This window comes from Megascapheus bottae, chromosome 3, assembly GCF_031878675.1.
Source record: "Megascapheus bottae isolate mThoBot1 chromosome 3, mThoBot2.hap1, whole genome shotgun sequence".
Taxonomy (NCBI): domain Eukaryota; kingdom Metazoa; phylum Chordata; class Mammalia; order Rodentia; family Geomyidae; genus Megascapheus; species Megascapheus bottae.
The window spans coordinates 35,582,531-35,599,294 of record NC_143511.1 but is presented as its reverse complement, the minus strand read 5'-3'; the positions used below and the strand labels follow the sequence as shown (position 1 = coordinate 35,599,294).

At 44.3% G+C, this 16,764-nt stretch overlaps 1 long non-coding RNA gene across 1 annotated transcript; it reads right to left on the bottom strand.

Annotated features, from left to right (window-relative positions):
- Window positions 1-13,122: 13,122 nt before the first annotated feature.
- LOC150065322 (uncharacterized) lies at window positions 13,123-16,477 on the bottom strand. Its single transcript, XR_016534759.1, has 3 exons — window positions 16,387-16,477; window positions 13,739-13,890; window positions 13,123-13,159 (listed from the first exon to the last, which is right to left on the bottom strand). It is a non-coding gene; the product is annotated as an uncharacterized LOC150065322 (long non-coding RNA).
- Between the last annotated feature and the right edge of the window lie 287 nt (window positions 16,478-16,764).

Genomic DNA, 16,764 nt, shown 5'->3' with positions numbered 1-16,764 from the left:
CTCAAGGGGAGCACAGGCACAGACTCTCCCTAGACCTTCCGCGGTCCCCGGAAAATCCAGGGTCCCAGCTCCACCCTGGGCTAGGAAACTACAAATCTCCCGCCATCAGGCCTGAGGGCACAGTGCTGCCCAGGCAGCCCGAGCGCCTGCCCCGCCTGCCCGCCCACCCCTAGGCAGGACAGATTTCTACCTGCTTGCTCTGCACCAGCGATCTACTGGATCACAAGGAAATCAGAGGCTCCATCGAGGGACTGGATGCGGTACACGAAGGAGACACAAGATCCCTCAAATAAACAGAAGAATTTTTTTCTTTCTAATTATTTTTTAGTTCTACTTTTTCATTACTTTCCCTTTGTTTGCTCATTGTTTTTGTTCTTTTTTTTCCCCCTTTCCTTTACTACTTCATCGCGGTTCTGCTCACTCCTGGAAACAAGGTCAACATAGCTTTCTCCTTCATTGTGTATATATTTAACTCAAGACTATTCTGCTGATTTCCCAGTCCCATATATTTCAATCTTAGCACTTTTAATTTTAGTATTACTTCTTAATAGTCACATACTTCTAAAGGTTTTCTAATTATTGGTTTCTTTATAATTTTTTCTATTTTCTTTCTTTCTTTCTTTCTTCCTTTCTTTCTTTCTTTCTTTCTTTCTTTCTTTCTTTCTTTCTTTCTTTCTTTCTTTCTTTCTTTCTTTCTTTCTTTCTTTCTTTCTTTTTTTTGCCAATCCTGGGGCTTTAACTCAGGATCTGAGCATTGTCCTTGGGCTTTCTCAAGGCTAGAGCTCTACCACTTGAGCCACAGCACCACTTCTGGATTTTTTCTAAGTACTGAGGAATCAAACCTCGGTCTTCATGCATGCTAGGCAAGCACACTACCACTAGGTCAAAGTCCTGGCCCACTATTATTATTATTATTATTATTCATTTTTTACCTTTTCCTGATATTAGGTGTTATCTTCCCTCTATTCCTTTCCTACCCTACATTCCATTTAGACTGATTGAAATCTCATAGGGATCAGGTTGGTTTTTGCCTTAAAACTGTGTTTGTGATTGGATCACAACACAACAAGTCAAGGAACCTCATCTCCCACTCAAAATAAACAGGAAACCGAGCAGTCAACAAAAAAGCCTAGAGAAGGGTCCTCAAAATGCTCTACATACGCTACTAGTAAACATGATAAATGAAAAGATTAAAAGCGTGAATAAGGCTATACATGAGGCTATTCAAAAAGTAATAGAAAAATTCATGGAAGCCACTAACAGAAAGCTGAGGGAATTCCAACAAAAGATCAATGAAAGAATAGCCACTCAACTAAAGGATTTGAGCCAGGCACAGTGGCTCATGTCTGTAATTCTAGCTACTCAAGAGGCTGAAATCCGAGGATGGTGGTTCAAAGTCAGAAAACCGTAAGTGGTGCTGTGGCTCAAGGGGTAGGGCAGTAGCCTTGAGCTAAAGAACTCAGGTCCAGAGTTCAAATCCCATGACCAACAAAAAACAAAGCAAAACAAAGGATTTAAGAGAGCACTCAAAACCAAATCAAGGAGGTAAAGAAATCCATGCAAGATATAAAATAAGAGACGCAAGCTATCAGAAATGACCAACTAGAAGGTAGAGAGATTAAAAAAAAAACAAGGTAGAGAGTATTGAGAACAGATGAGATGATGCAGAAGATGGAATCTTCAGAATTGAAGATAGTTTAGATTATATAAAGGAAGACCCGAAATAAATATTCAAAACAAGTCAAAGAAACATGACAGATCTCTTCAGGAGCTCCATGATACAGTTAGAAAACCTAATTTAAGGCTAACTGTATTGAAGAAGGCCTGGAGAAGGAAGCTAATTCAATAAGAAGTCCATTTTACAGAATCATCCCAGAGAACTTCCCAAATATCCAAAAGAACAGGTACATCCAGATCCATGAAGAACTCCAAAGAGACCAAACAGTAACAGGACATCCCACTGCCACATTATAATCTGTACAGGGTCAATGGAGACCAAGGAAAAGATCTTCAAAGCTGCCAGAGAGAAGAGAACAATCACATATAAAAGGAAACTAATTAGGATGACTACAGATTTCTCAGCAGAGACCATGCAAGCTAGAAGAGCCGGGAATGATGTATGCCATGCTCTAAAGACAGATAACTACCAACCAAGAATACCAGCTAAGCTCTCATTCATAAGCTGAGTGAAGAATAAAAATCATCCACAGCAAGGAAAAATTGAAACAGTATATAACTGCCAGACTAGATTACAGAAAATTCTGTAAGATGTTCTATACATTGAAAACCAACATGATATAGACAGATAAATGCACCGAAACAGTGCTATGGGGTTCAGAGATCGGTAGGCAATGAGACCAATCAGAGCATGATCAAGGTGTCAAAACTTTATTGAGGGCCAGGAGTTTGGCCTGTTGTGTAGCGTGCTTGCCTAGCATGCATGAAGACCCGTGTTCAATCCTTCGGTATCACATGCATAGCAAAGTTGGAAATGGTGCTGTGGCTCAAGTGGTAGAGCTCTAACATTGAAGAAAGCCCAAGGACAGTGCTCAGGCCCTGAGTTCAAGTCCCAGGACTGGCAAAAAAAATTTATTGAGCAAGGGAAGTTCTGAAGTGCCTGGACTACATCCTAGCTTGGGATCTCAAAGTGTAGCCCTGAGCTTTAGCTGGGATGGGTTTATAAAGGAAAAAACTACACATAGATTGCCAGGCAAATTCTGTTTAAGCAAAAAGCCATGACAGAAGCAAAATTTTGCAGTTAGCCTTGTAATTTTGTGTAACATAAACATATTTTTCTCAGGGCATCCTGATCTTGGTTATCTTAGTGTAGCTAGAAGGCCAGATTACATAGAATGTTTTCTTTCCTTGAATCATCTCAGACAGCCTTCAGGCCCTTCTTGCCTTGTTGTTGAAACCATTAATTTCTCAATTTTTACTAATATGGATTAACTATTTGTAATAAACCTTTATGTTAGAGTTGGTCAGAGGTAAGAATGGCTTTTACTCTTCTACAACCAGGTAGTTTATAGCAAGAATTGAAAAGATATAGTCCCTAACAAAATGGAATAGAAATAGCAAGAAAAGACCTTCTATCCAAAAAAAGCCCAGGACCTGATAGATTCATAGCAAATTCTATAAAGCCTTCAAAGCAGAACTCACACCAACATTCCTCAAATTCTTCTACCAAATTCATTTCATAAAGCCAACATAACTCTCATCCCCAATCAGACAGGGACTCATCAAAGAAAGAGAACTATAGACCCATTTCTTTGATGAACATTGATGCAAAACTTCTCAACAATATCCTGGCCAATTGACTTCAATAACTCATCAAAAAAAAATCATTCACCAGCTGGGCACCAATGGCTCATGCCTGTAATCCTAGCTACTTGGGAGGCTGAGATCTGAGGCTTGTAGTTCAAAGCCAGCTAGGGCAAAAAAGTCTGTGAGGCACTTATCTCCAATTAACTACCAGAAAACTGGAAGTAGTGCTGTGGCTCAAATGGTAGAGTGTTAACCTTGAGCTGAAGAGCTCAGGGGCAGCACCCAGGCCCAGAGTTCAAGCCCCACAACTGACCAAAAAAGAAAAATCATACACAAGGCCATGAGGGTAGCCTAGTGGTAGAGTGCTCACCTAGCATGGATTTGATTCCTTGGTACCATATACTCAGAAAAAACAGAAGTGGCATGGTGGCTCAAGTGGAAGAGCACTAGCCTTGAACAAAAAGTGTCTAAGGACAGCGCCCAGGCCCTGAGTTCAAGCCCCAGGACTGGCAAAAAACAAAACAACAAAAATGCACCACCATCAAACAGGATTCATCACAGGGATACAAAGTTGGTTCAGTGTACTGAAGTCAATATAATTCATCACATGATCAGGAGCAAGGACAAGAAACATATGGTCATTTCAATTGATACAGTAAAAGCATTTGATAAAATCCAACAATTGATAAAAACTCTGGAGAAACTAGGAATCCATGGAGCATTCCTCAGTATAATAAAGGGTGTGTATGACAAACATACAGCTAGCATTATACTTAAATGTGAAAAGTTAAAGCCATCCCCGCTAAAATCAGGAAGGAGACAAGGATGTCTGCTCTCTCCACTTTTCCTCAATATAGTATTAGAATTCCTAGCTAGAGCCAGCTGCAGTGGCTCACGCCTGTAATTTTAGCTACTAGGAAGCTGAGATCTGAGGATCTCGGTTCAAAGCCAGCCCAGGCACTAAAGAATGAGAAACTCTTTATTTCCAATTAATCACTAGAAAATGGGAAGTGGCACTGTGGCTCAAGGGTAGGGCAGTAGCTTTGAGCTGAAGAGCTCAGGGGCAGCACCCAGGCCCAGAGTTCAAGCCTCCCTCCCCCCCAAAAAAAGAATTCCTAGAGCAATAAGGCAAACATAAAGGGGATCCAAATAGGGAAAGATGAAGTAATATTATTATGTTTCTTATTGAAAGAACCCTATAGACTCCACTCCTAAGTTACTCAAACTGATATAAAACAGAAAAGACAGCCTCTTCAACAAATGGTGCTGGCAGAACTGGTTAAATACCTGTCGAAAACTTAAGTTGGATCCTTACTTGTTACCCTGCACTAGAATCAACTCCGAGCAGATCAAAGACCTTGAGGTAAAAGCAGATACCCTCACATTTTTACAGGAAGGAATAGGAGATACACTAGGACCCCTAAGCACAGGTTGAAACTTTGTTGTTGGTGGTGGTCATGGGACTTGAACTCTGGGCTTGGGTGCTGTCCTTGAGCTCTTCAGTTCAAGGCTAGTGCTCTACCACTTGAGCCATAGTGCTACTTCTGGTTTTCTGGTAGTTAATCGGAGATGAAAACCTCACGGACTTTTATGCCCAGGCTGGCTTGGAATCGTAATCCTTAGATCTAAGCCTCCTGAGTAGCTAGGATTACAGGTGTGAGCCACCAGCACCTGACCAGGTGTTTTTTGTTTTGTTTTTTGCCAGTCCTGGGGCTTGAACTCAGGGCCTAGGCACTGTCCTTGGACACTTTTTGCTCAAGCCTAGAGCTCTTCCACTTGGGTCACAGCACCACCTCTAGCTTTTTCCATGTATGTGATACCAAGGAATGGAACACAGGGCTTTATGCATGCTAGGCAAGCACTCTACCACTAGACTATGCTCCAAGCCTGAAACTTTCTTGATATAGCCCAGAAACACAACAGATCAAAGGGAACAAAGGCTGGACAAATGGGACTGCATTAAACTGCATAGCTTGTGTATGGCAAAAGACATGCATGTTAAATAAAAAGCCCACAGAGTAGGAGATCTTCACTAGCCGTACAACAGACAAGGGCCTCATATCTAAAATATACCTACAACTCAAAAAATTGAATCTCTCCAAAACAAATCTTCAAAGAAACAACCATTCCATTCAAAGGTTGGCTAAAGACTTAAAGAGAGACTTCTCTGAAGAGGAAATAAGAATGGCCAATAGACACATAAAGAAATGCTTGATGTTTCTTGCCATAAAAGAAAGGCAATTCAAAACTAGAATAGCATTGTCAAGAATTCTAATAACAACAGATGCTGGCAGGGATGTGGCTACTACACTGTTGGTGGGAGTGTAAACTTGTACAATCACTCTGGAAAAGCAGTATGGAGGTTCCTCAGAAGATAAAACATAGAGCTCCCATATGACCCACCAATCCCATTCCCGGGAATCTGCTCAAATGTCCAGAAACAAGTCATACTAAACCTACCAGCACAAGCATGCTCACTGCAGCATTATTTATTATAGCTAAGATGTGGAACCAATCCAGATGCCCCTCAGTAGATGAATGGATTAAGAAGATGTGGTGGTCCAGACAGGTGTGGTGATTCACACCTGTAATCCTAGCTTCTCTGGAGGCTGAGAGCTGAGGATTGCAGTTCAAAACCAGCCCCGGCATGAAAGTCCATGAGACATATCTCCAATTAACCACTAGAAAACCGGAAGATGTGGTGTATATACACAACAAAATTCTATGCTGCCATCAGAAAGGATGACATTGCCCCATTTGTAAGGAAATGGAAAGACTTGACAATGTGCAGTAAACAAGATTCAAAGGAGCATAGGCTCCATGGTTTCCCTAATTTGTCATCTGCATCTAGGATTTTCCTGGCAGAGGAGCACAGTAGTGCATATAGCCATATAGCATGAGGCTAAGCGAAATGCACTCCAGGATAGGGAAACAAGAGATTTATCCTTGTGGTGGCTGTTTTTAATGAACTATGTGAAGTTACTTATTTTTTAGTTTTTTAATTGGAAATAAGAGTCTCACAGACTTTTATACCCAGGCTGGCTTTGAACATGATCCTCAGGTCTCAGTCTTCTGAGTATCTAGGATTACGGGCACGAGCCACTGGCACCCAGCTTTTTCTTTTCTTTTCTTCCTTCCTTCCTTCCTTCCTTTCTTCCTTCCTTCCTTCCTTCCTTCCTTCCTTCCTTCCTTCCTTCCTTCCTTTCTTCCTTCCTTTCTTGCTGTTTTTTTTTTGTTTTTGTTTTTCCCTTTGGGGTTTATCTCCTGTTGTTGTTGTATCTGACTTTGGTACCTGGTGGACAGTGTATACATTTATTTGTTTATTTGAATCAGGGGAGGGAAAGGGAGAAGCGAGTAATAGAGGCAAAGGACGAAGGGTGAACCAGTTTCACAGAGATATTCAAAGGACAATATGTTAGAAATGAACTTCACAACCTGGGAGGGGGAAGGGATAGCGGGAGAAAAACATGGGAAGGGGTAACAATGTTCAAGAAATGTAATGTACTGTCTTATGTGCCTGTAACCCTCTACACATCACCCTGACAATAATTAAAAAAAAAAGAGCTGTAGACAGGATCAGGGTCTCCACATGGGCCTTTTCTATCCTCATGTCATGTGAGGGGATGTTTGAAGGCCTTTGTCCAGCAATGGGCACTACAGTCCTTTGCAATGAGTAGGGATACCCAGAATCCTTGGCTGAGATCTACCTGTCTACCTTTCTGACAAGCCAATGACATCCAAGTCCCTAAATGAGACATAGTCTGCCTCCTATATGAGAAGGACTACACTGCTCCTCAATCCACAAATCGCTATAGCAATTGTAGGCCATGACCATTCCCCGCCACCGTCTTGAACACTTGGGTTATTGTAGGGACTGTAGGTCTGTGGAGGAAAGGCATGCACTGGAGAGATGGGAAGGGGTGGGTTAGGGGAAGAGTGTGGAGAGGAGTCTTGAGAGAATATCGGCTGCTCAGGGAGCTCTGTTTTCTTCTCAGAGTCAAGGTGAAGATCTAGACCATCAGCGTGGAACCATCACCCCTCATACCCTAGAACTTCCGGGACCCAAAGGCCTGAGGTCATTCTACTCTTGGGAAGGAACCTCTGTGTTCTCTCAACATGGCATGGATGTTTTGTTGTCTGCTTAGGAAATCTAATGAAGCAGCTGGCTCAACCAGGCTCATTCCATACCCACCCTGCATAGTGTGAAACAACCTCAGCCACATGACACAGTGGACTCTCCTAGTCACAGCCATAGACAACACAACCAGAGGGCCCCTTCAGCCAGTCCTCAGAAAAGCCCATGTGTCCCATTAGATCAATAGCTTCCCTGGATAGAAGTGGGATAGCAAGGAACATGGATCCAAGGGAAGAGAGTTTCAGGCAAGAGGAATCAGGTTGGACATCTATCACATATGATGCACGCCATCAAGAATAACAGCGCATTATAGCCCATTTCACTTGGCTCCCTGAGAGATGCTGATTCCCTGGTTGAGGGGAGGGAGAGAAGGGATCAGCCAAAGGTGCACTCAGACAGGAATTTGACCCTAATTCTACTCCTGGACCAGGAGTTTGCATCCCGCTCACACTGTCTCTATCACATACCCCTGGTTGACTCCCATCTACCCAACAGATGCTTTAGCTCTTTTCATTTTTCTTTTTTTTGCCTGGGGCTTGAACTCAGGGCCTGATCACTGTCCCTGAGCTTCTCTGTGCTCAAGGTTAGAACTCTACCACTTGAGCCACAGCACCACTTCCAGCCTTTTCTGTTTATGTGGTACTGAGGAATCAAATCCAGGGTGTCATATAGGCTAGGCAAGCACTCTACCACTAAGCCATATTCCCAGCCAGTGCTTTAGCTCTTGAAGTATTCCTTAGTCCTTTATGGCATGGGGGCTAAGGACACAGGACAGGATGGGTGGGAGCCAGGTCCTGTGGAGAAGAACTTAGCTCCATTGCCAGCTGGGAGTCACAGACTGCTGGTCCCCACACTTTGACAGCAAGGGATGTCATTCTCTCAATTAGGGGCCTCTGCTCAGGTATTTCCAGCATGTGGAGGCCCAGCGAAGGGTGTTTCAGACTCTGTCTAAAGCTTGGAGCTGGGCATGGGATGAAAGGCTGCAGCTCTCATGCACAAAGACCAGGGTTTGATTCCTCAGTGCCACATACACAAAAAAAGGTGAAAATGGTGCTGTGGTCCAAGTGGTAGAGTGCTAGCCTTGAGAAAGCCCAAGGACAGTGCTTAGCCCTGAGTTCAAGCCCGAGGACTGGCAAAAATAAAAAGCAGGTATTATAAAGACCACTGAAGCTGGGTGTCAGTGGCTCACTCCTGTAATCCTAGCTACTTGGGAGGCTGAGATCTGAGGATCATAGTTCAAAGCCCGCTCAAATCAAGAAAGTCCATGCAATTCTTATCTATGATTAGCAAAAAGAAAAAAAAAACCTGAAGTGGATCTATGGCTCAAATGGTAGAGAGTTCATCTTGAGCAAAAATGTTCAGAGACAGTGCCTAGGCCCTGAGTTCAACCCCAGGACTGAAAAAAAGAAAAGAATACCACTGAAATCAGGTCGCTCGCTCCTCAGGGTACTTAAAAAATACTTAAACTGCAATGAATTGCAAAATCTAGAAGAAATGTATAAATTTGTAGACATATATGACTTACCAGTGTTAAACCAGGAAGGGTTTTTTTCTTTAGAAAATGAAACAGAACAATGATGCAGCAGTACTGGATATGGACTACCAAGCAGAGGAATATATTATTGTGCCAAACTTAAAAAAAAAAAAGAATACCAATGCTCTGTAAACTGTTCCCTAAAATTCAGAGGACAGGAACATTTCTAAACTCCTCCTATAAAGAAAATATTATCCTGATATCCAAAACACATAAGGACATGCTGAAAGAGAAAGAAAAGTAGGCTAATTTCCTCAAATGCATATGCCAGAACCCTCAATAAAAATAGAGGGAAACAAAAGAAATAAAGGGATATAAATAGAAAATAAAGAGGGCACACATCACTCCCATGCTTATAAGATTGTGATTCTATGACTGAAAGACGCTCAAGACTCCAGAAACTAAAGAAGCACTTTCAGAAAGTAGAACTTTGGCTCAAGTGGTAGAGCACCAGCCTTGGGCCAAAAAAACTAAGGGATAGCACCCCAGGCCCTGAGTTAAAGGGCTCCACCAGTATAGGCTACATTATAGAAAGTGACACATGGATGATTCAACCTGGAAGAGGGAGCAGCGTCTGTGGAGAGGCGTGGAGAGTGAGTAGTAACACCGGTCACCCCACGGAGGTGGACGCAGCTGGCCTGACCCAGGACAGAATGCATTGGGCTGAGGTGGCACCAACTTAATGATTCTAGCTTGGCCTGACCACACTGAGTTCAGGTAGAAGAGAATGGCTAGAGTTGAGGTTCGCTATATGTAGCCACCAAATGAAAGGATGTGTACAATGGTCATGGTTTTTCTGTTTTGAAATATTGAGACTAAACAGAAAGGGGCTGCTTGCCAGCCAGTGAGGGGCCTTCAAAGGGGTCACTGTATCTTAGGAACCTGGAAGAAAAGGAAACAAGTATTCTGCTAGTCCGTTGGTGGGTCAAAAGTCCTCTCTACAGCCAGGAGCCTGTGTCCTAGATGAATACCTAGTTTAAGGGGGAGGAGGCAGCATCTCCCAGGGGACGGAAGTGACCCGTCCCATCCAATTGGTTGGAAGGAGAGGGTGGGGAAGGGGGACAACCTGCATAGTGGTTGTTGGCCAGCATTCCACTTTCAAATCTACTTATTAACAGTAACTGACCCAGTGGGCTAGTTCACTCTTGTAATCTGAGACCAGCAGGGTCATGGTCTATGGCAATCTAAGAGACTCAATCTCAACCACTAATAAGTCAGACATGGCGGGGCACACCTTTCATCTCAGGTACTTGAACAGCATGGGCAGGACAATTCTGGTTTAAGGTGACCTTGAGCAAAAAGAAAAAGGGGTGGGGGCAGAACTCACCTGAAAAATAACTAAAGCAAAATGCCCCAGAGGTGTATGTAGCTCAAGTGGCAGTAGTAATAGAGTGCCCGCTTAACAAAAGTGAGGGCTTCAGTGTAAAACACAGTAATACCAACATAATAAGTAGGAGGAAGTTCAGAACACCTGTGGAAAAGAAGACATTCCCTGAAGACATTCCCTAATCGTAGCCTGGTTGCTGCAGCAGGTGCTGGGCTCCCAGGAGGCTAAGCTAGTGTGCCTCTTCTGGTCTGAGCATCCGCCCACCATTTTGCCCACCTGAGCTGCAGCCCTATCATCTGAACTTGAACACCTGACTCTGAGTCTCAGAAGCCCCTTCCTTGGAGCTCTGGATTCTGGACATGCCTGAAATGACCACTCACACAAATGCTAGATTCCACCCCCCCACCGCCCTTGCTGCTGATGGCTCGGCCCTGAGAGCTGTGACTCTCCGCTGATGGTGGAAAATTTTTTGCACTACGGTCCTGCCTTCTCACTCCAATGCCAAAAAAAAGAGCTTTGGCAGTGTGAATCAAGTGGTATAGCACCTGTCTAGAAAGTGGGAGGCCCTGACTTACAAACCTCAGTACTACTAAAAGAGAACATAAAAGAATAACAAATGGTTTTGAGAGGGACACAGGTAACTAAGAAGGTGACCGTTTTCAGGAAGGTTCGGGCACTGGATCAAGCCATTGTGAAGCTGACTGCTTGAGAGGAGGCCAGAGGTCCTCTGTCCAAGACCACTGGTCTCTCTGGACAGTCCTAAGTTTAGGTGCTTCAAAAGGTTTGATCTAATGAGCAAGTGAATGAATATGGAAATGAATGGATGGATGAGTGAATGAATAAATGAAAGCCTACAAGCTGGGCTGTCACCAGGAACCGCTTCCCCTTTTTGCATTAGTTGTCCACTGTTCTTCAACCTTTCAGACTCTGCTGTTTGAGGACAGCAATTTTCTCCTTCAGTCTATCTCCCTGAGATACCCTTCTGACATCTTTTGGCCCTTGGAGTCTCAGTTTCTCTCTGTAGCCGGGTCTGACATGCCACCCTCACAGCCATGCTAAGTTAAAAGAACTGCCGTAAGTGGGGCATGGGCCCTGGGCCCGGACCTTAGTCATTGTTGGATGTTGTGGAGCCTGGGATCCAGTGTTTGGATCCAGCAAGAGTTTGCCTTTATGGGAATGAGGAAGGCAGACAGTGAGTGAGCAGCCTCAGGGAGAAAAGAAATACGGCACTATGGCGAGGGGGGGGGACAGTGCCCAGCTGTGCCTCTCCAGCTCTGCCCACCATTGCAATCCAGCCCTCTCCCACACACAATCCAACCACATCCTCTCCTGCTGCCTTTGAGGCCTCTGAAAGTAAATGGCCAGAGGGGGTCTGACACAGAGGTCTTGCTGGCACCTGGGAGCTGCATGCTCCATCTGGCTAGCTTGTCTCGGGCCAAGCAGACCAGTCTCCCTAGTGACAAGAAGTGATGTCACAGGTCTGCCCCACCCCTTTGAGGAGGACCAATTACCTTCCCAATAAACATGCAGAGTAGTACAAAATAAACTCAGGTGGAGTGTCCCAGAAATGTCCATCTCTGGCTTTTCCCCTGGGTAGGGCAGAAGGGTTTCTCAAGTCCAGGTAACGTCGACAGCCTCAGCTTGGCTCAGCTCACCTCTGCACTGGAAGACTTGAGAGGCTGGCAGGTTTGCCAGTGTACTGGACAAGAATTGTACATGGAGGATCTAGAGAGTCTCATCTACACCATCAGCTGCAGGGAGGCCTCGGACACGCTGGGCACACTGCAGTGTGAATTTCATGTTTGCCTTCCTCCTGCGGGTGTTTGAGGACATTTTTAACAAAACCCACACATTGGGGAGTCAGGAACTTCAGAGCACAAGGTTCTTTCATTCATCACTAAAATGCAGAGACACATATAATTGTCTCTGTGACTTAAAAATAAACAAAAGGGACATTGTTCTTGACTACAGTCAATGATTCCTCCTGTCTGAAACTCATTTCCTTTGACCTACAACTTATCCCTCCCAATCAATCTCTTCCCCCTTCCAGCCTCTGGATAGCATTGTACTTCTCTTTATTATTATTATTATTTTTTGCCAGTCCTGGGGCTTGAACTCAGGGCCTGGGCACTGTCCCTGGGCTTTTCTAAGGCGAGCACTCTACCACTTGAGCCATAGCACCACTTCTGGCCTTTTCTGTGTTTGTGGTCCTGCGGAATTAAACCCAGGGTTTTGTGTATGCTAAGCACACACTCTACCCCTAGGCCACACCCTCAGCCCTACTTTACTATCTTGAAGTAGCTCTACAAAGGAGCTGCCATTAAGCAAAATAGTTTATGAATACACTGTACCTTGAACAATGTCACCTCTTTAGACACTCTCAACCCACCTCCTTCTCTCATTTTTCTTGATTTTGTAGGATAATGCATTGAATTCTTGACTGCACTCTCCCTCACTTCTCTTCTTTCTACCCTCCTCCCTTTGACCCCACCCCACCAAATTTCAAGTACCAGCTTCCTGGTGTTTATTTTGAATAAAATAATTTAGCCATTTCATGGCATATGGAGAGATCTAAACTTGGCTTTGCAAACCATACTCTCTCTCTCTCTCTCTCTCTCTCTCTCTCTCTCTCTCTCTCTATATATATATATATATATATATATATATATAAGTATATATATAACATATATATATATATTCAGTCCCTTAATGACAGCCAAGAGAAAATAAACTGCAGAAACAGAACTGCCTACCATACCAACCTGCTTTTGTCACTCTGGCCATTAATCCACCCCTGGGCTTAGAGGTCATCAGGTAGACTGTGCCTTAGCTGCAGGGGCTCCAGATCCAGCTAAGAGAAGAGCTCTCTCACCGACAGTCTGGGGCCAGGAGCAACGTGCTGCCAACAATATTAGGATATTGAGTGTTTGTCTACCTGTAAAATAGAAACTTGGGGGCCGGGAGTTTGGTCTAGTGATAAGAGTGCTTTTCTAGCATGCATGAAGACCCAGGTTTGATTCCCTGGTACCACAGACACAGGGGGGAAAAAAAAGCTGGAAGTGGTGTTGTGGTTCAAGTGGTAGGGCTCTAATCTTGAGAAAGCCTAAGGACAGTGAGTTCAAGGCTCTGAGTTCAAGGCCCAGGACTGGCAAAAAACAAACAAAAAACAAAACTCAGGCCAAAGTCAACCCTCAGATTGTGGCTGCAGGATATTCTCCTGCTTCACATCTCAGTCCCCCCCCCCCCCTACACACACCCCACATGGCTATACTGCAGGTAAACTATTCAGGCCTGGACGAACCTGCCCCCAGGAGGTAGCACTCCGTGTGGTGACTTTAACAATCACTCAGCCCAATGTCTTCCAACACAATTTGGATCATCTCAGTTATTTCAGTGACATAAAATAACCTCTTGATATCTGGGTAGTGTAAGGATTTCAACATTGCCTCACAGGAGATGAAGGTATGCTCTCACTTGCTCAGGATTTCATACACCACCTCATTGTCGTTCAGTCTACCGTGGGCCATTTTCTCTTTCCTTTAGTCTACAGGACCCTGTAGTGTTTTTTGAGTTCTTCCTCAGTAGACAAGGTTCTGGTTTGTCACCATAAGAATATGTCATCACCACCACCTAACAGCACCAGAAAAATTGAAAATTAAAAGTGGTTAGAAAAGGGACATATGTAACTCGAAGTATCTACCTGAAAAAAATATCAAAGGGGCTGAGAGTGTGGCCTAGTGGTAGAGTACTTGCCTAGCATGCATGAAGCCCTGGGTTCAAGTCCTCAGTCCACATACATAGAAAAAGCCAGGCATGGTGCTATGATAAGAGTGCTAGCCTTGAGAAAGCCCAAGGACAGTACTCAGGCCTTGAGTTCAAGCCCCAGGACTGGCAAAAAAAATTATATATATATATATATATGTATATATAATGATCTACCCCAAGGTCTTAGAAAAACAAAAACAAAAAAATAAACCCTAAAGGAGGAAAAAAATAATTTAAAAAATCTCCACTAGGAGGCACTGGTGGTTCACACCTGTAATCCTAGCTACTCATGAGGCCTAGAGCTGAGGACTGAGGTACAAAGCCAGCCCAGGCATGAAAGTCAGTAAGACTCATGGTCAATGAGACAGCAAAAAGCTGAAAGAGGAGGTGTGGCTTAAGTGGTAGACCACCACCAACCTTAAGTGAAAAAGCTAAGCAAGAATGAGAATGTGAAGCCCTGAATTCAAGCCCTAGTACTGGCATACACACACACACACACACACACACACACACACACACACACACACACACACACACACACACACACACAGGTTTGTCATCTATTCTTTCTACTCAGATAAAGTCCCAGTTCTCAGAAACAGAAAATAAAGCGAGCTTCTCTTAATGAATTCCTATCACTTTTTTTCTTTGTGTGTGTATATGTGGGTCGTGGGGCTTGAACTGTGGGCCTGGGTGCTGGCCCTGAGTTCTTCAGCTCAAGACTACCGCCCTACCCTTGAGCCACAGCCCCACTATCTGTTTTCTAGAGACTAATTAGAGCTAAGAGTCTCACAGCTTTGTAGTGCCTTGCCTGGTCTGACTTTGAACCGCTATCCTCAGATCTCAGCCTCTTGAATAACTAGGATTACAGGCTTAAGCCACCATGCCCAGCTTCCTGTCACTTTTGAAAGCTATCATTCCTTTTTCTGTTGATTTCCAGTCCTGGGGCTTGAACTCAGGGTCTAAGCACTGTCCTTGGGATTTCTCAAGGCTAGGGCTCTACCACTTGAGCCACAGCTTTTTCTAAATTGTGGTACAGAAGAATCAAACCTGGGTCTTTGTGCATGCTAGGCAAGTTCTCTACCACTAGGCCAAACTCTCGGCCTCTGGTGATTTTTTTTTTCCCCATCTGGCTATGGAAGTTTTCCACTTACTAGTTTCATGGCTTTGCTTATAACTTTTGGAATAGCTCATTAACTTTTGTACTAAGATGTAACTTTGTACACATCTTTGTGACATTGTCTTAATTTTGGCAGTATTGGGGTTTAAATTCAGGGCTTTACCCTTGGCGAGCAAGTGCAATATTACTTGAGCCACGACACAATTGTGTTGTCACACACATTCTTTTGTGTGCTTTTTTCATGATTTTTTCTCTCATCCTGGCTGAGAGCCATGATCCTCCTACTCATCCTTCCATGTAGCTGGGTTTACAGAGGTGCACAACTCTACTTACCTAGTTTGTTGAGGTTTCGCTTTTTTCTCTAGGTTGTCTTCAATGTTGACTCTCCCAGTCTCTGCCTTCAGCATAGCTGGCATTCCAGGCATGTACCACCACATCTGACTCGCCTTTGTCTAGATGTGATCAGTGTTTTTCAGTCTATTCACTATTCCTTCTCCATTTTTCTCTCCAAAGTGAATTTGTTGAAATTCTAACCCCCAGTAGTTGACCCCTCTGTGCCTCAGTTTCTTCATTTGACAAATGGGACTGTCATTCTGGTACGTGCCTCAATAAAGGCTCAAATGCTACCGCTCATAAGGGCCACTCATATTTTCGGTTTACTGGCCCCATGTTCAACATGACAACAAATGCCAGCTGAGAAGGGTTCAGGGATGAATGTCTCCCTTCTCCATCCAGTGTGTCTACATGTGTCTTTCCCGTTGCCACCTCTAGATCTTTCATCCCTCTTTCTGACCCAGCTCCTCCTCCTGTTCTGCTGGCGAGTCCCAGTTGTTTCCTTATCTGCATTCGGGGAAACTTGGGTGAGGTGGCCTCGCCTCCCACAAGGACATTTCTCAAATCCTCCAACATTAGAGCCCTGTGGGCACACGTGCTGGGAGTCCTGTACTTCATTGAGTGACCAGGATGCCCTGTGACCAGGGCCTAAATCCATGCTGCTGGAGGAACAGGCTGACCTTGGCTGGCTACTGGAATGAAACCCAAGGCAAAGTGGCTCAAACCACCAAACAATGTGGGGAGAATCAATAAAAACTAAGTTTGCTGGACATGGCTATTTGAGAGCCGGGACAAGTGGTAAAGCACTAGCCTAATAAGCTCAAGGTGTACAGTTTCATCTCCGATGCTGCATTTTTAAAAAAAAAGACATAGGAATCTAATGGCAACTGTGCCAGGCATGGCTGTACCTGAGTGTTAGATGATGGTACCAGAGGTTACCTTCCTGGCCTCATGGCTCTGCTTACTGCCCTCTGTGCTGGGCTCTGCCTCTCAAGTTACAGAATGGCCCTAACTGTCAGCAACTGCAAGATGGGCAAACTGCCTCAGCAACTGCCTCAGAAGGGTTCTAAAACAGTTCTGATCTATGAGATGTGATTGGTCATATGCCTAGGTCTTAGCCAATCACACTGGGCAGAGAAGATAATCCTGGCTAATGGGTCAGGTCACATGACCTCCTTCTCCAAGGTGGCCTGGGCTCTGCTTCTTGGTAAAGAATCTTGTGATGCATGAGTGAGCAGGGTTAATTGTCTTCTTTCCTTGGTATGCCTGATTGTATCCATATCTGG